The following is a 1,837-nucleotide window of genomic DNA, read 5'->3' on the forward strand; positions in this document are numbered from 1 at the left end:
ATGCTCAGTGGCCATAAGTGACTAGAGGGTCCTTTTTGAGAACCCAGATGCAAGACCTTTTTATCTCTGTGGAAAGTCGTATTGGGCAGTAAAGCCCCAAGTATGCCCAGGTATTTGACCTACTCTTCTGTGTGTGTATTTTACACTTCAATAGACAGTACTGAAAAAATCTGTGACTATTTTTTATTTTATTTAACATGACTTTATAAAATATATTATATGAAATTTTATATTTTTCAACACAAAAACAAAATAAATCTAGAACCTGGTTAAGAGTCAGTTTTCTTGTTTCAGATCATTGATTTATTTTATAAATGTATGTACTTCCTTTGCTTACTCAGAAAAACAGATTAAGGGATTATATGTAAGTAAATTCCAAGAAATTATCCCAGTTTGTGGTTTTAAAGCAATGATCCCAAATAGCAGTATGCATTATTTTTTGTTTAGCATTATTCCCTCCATAGTTGTTTGTCTTCCTCATCAGCAATTAATCATTTATTCATCAGAGATCATCACACAGAAATATAGGAAAAGCATCATGGAAAAAAATTACTGATTTAATAAAAATTTGAGATAGTGAGAAATTTACTAATCTTCAATTCAATGTTAAAAAATTACATGTGAAATGGCATATATTTCTAATGGTGAAAGATATTATATACACTTCTGAAATCTCCTACTGATTGATTTTCTTCTTTTACAAGGTTTTCTACCAATGCCTACTACCTCTTTTCTACAAGGTGTAAGGCACAAGAAGGAACTTCTGACCTTGAATTGTTCATCTTCAGAAACCCCTTCCCAGGGAATATTGTCTGGTACTTTCCCAAGAACCTGCCTCTCTATTTACATTTATTTCTCTTGGTTGAATTTTAACAGGTTGCAGCTAATAAACAACAAAGTCACTCAGCCAGAATCTCCATAAAACTAAGAGCTACTTCTTGTTCAAAATTGCCCAGCATTAATCATTTTAAGAGATAAATTTAATAAGCTACAATAATTGACTACTTTGTGGCCCCTTTGCTCTTTCAACAAAACAGAGTGGAATGAAATTGTGAAAAAAAAATCTTTTTTTCTATTAAACCTCTCACATGGATGGCCTGACGGCACACTCATTCATACAAATGGATGAATGACCAAAAAGCCAAACAAGAACCTGGTCAATCCAATGCTTCATTCTCCTTTACAACAGTCCTTTACAACTAAAGGAAAGAGAACCCACTGCCTCTTGTGAAGCCCATTCTTTTTGCATACTGTAACTGCTATGGATAACTTCTCATGTGGACCTGAAATTTTTCTCCATATAATTTACACTTACAGGGTTCTAGTGTAGTCCTCCAGGATCACAGAGGACAACCCAATCTTGCTGACTTGATATTCAAATATTTGAAAATATAAAGTCATATATTCTACCCTCTTTTTCAAACACACACATCTATCACCATTGCCATTGCCAAATCTTTTCATTTAGCCTTCCCATTGTTTTCAGACTTTCTTCACATGAAAATCTCTAGTTTTCCACTATCCTCTGAACACCTTGTGTATCCTTAAAAATGTAATGCAAGCCAGGCACGGTGGCTCAAGCTGTGTAATCCCAGCAACTCGGAAGCCTGCAGCAGGCTTAGCCAAAGCAAGGTGCTAAGCAATTCAGTGAGACCCTGTCTCTAAAAACACAGAATAGGGCTGGGGATGTGGTACTGTGGCTGAGTTCCCCTGAGTTCAATCCTCAATACCAAATAAATAGATTTTTAAAAAATAAATGAATAATACCATGCAAAGAGCCAAAGCAAACTTCTGGAAATGTCTAGGGCAGAGAAGGTTAAGGTAGAGCTAACTTTTC

Source organism: Ictidomys tridecemlineatus, chromosome 6 (genome assembly GCF_052094955.1).
Source record: "Ictidomys tridecemlineatus isolate mIctTri1 chromosome 6, mIctTri1.hap1, whole genome shotgun sequence".
Classification (NCBI taxonomy): Eukaryota; Metazoa; Chordata; class Mammalia; order Rodentia; family Sciuridae; genus Ictidomys; species Ictidomys tridecemlineatus.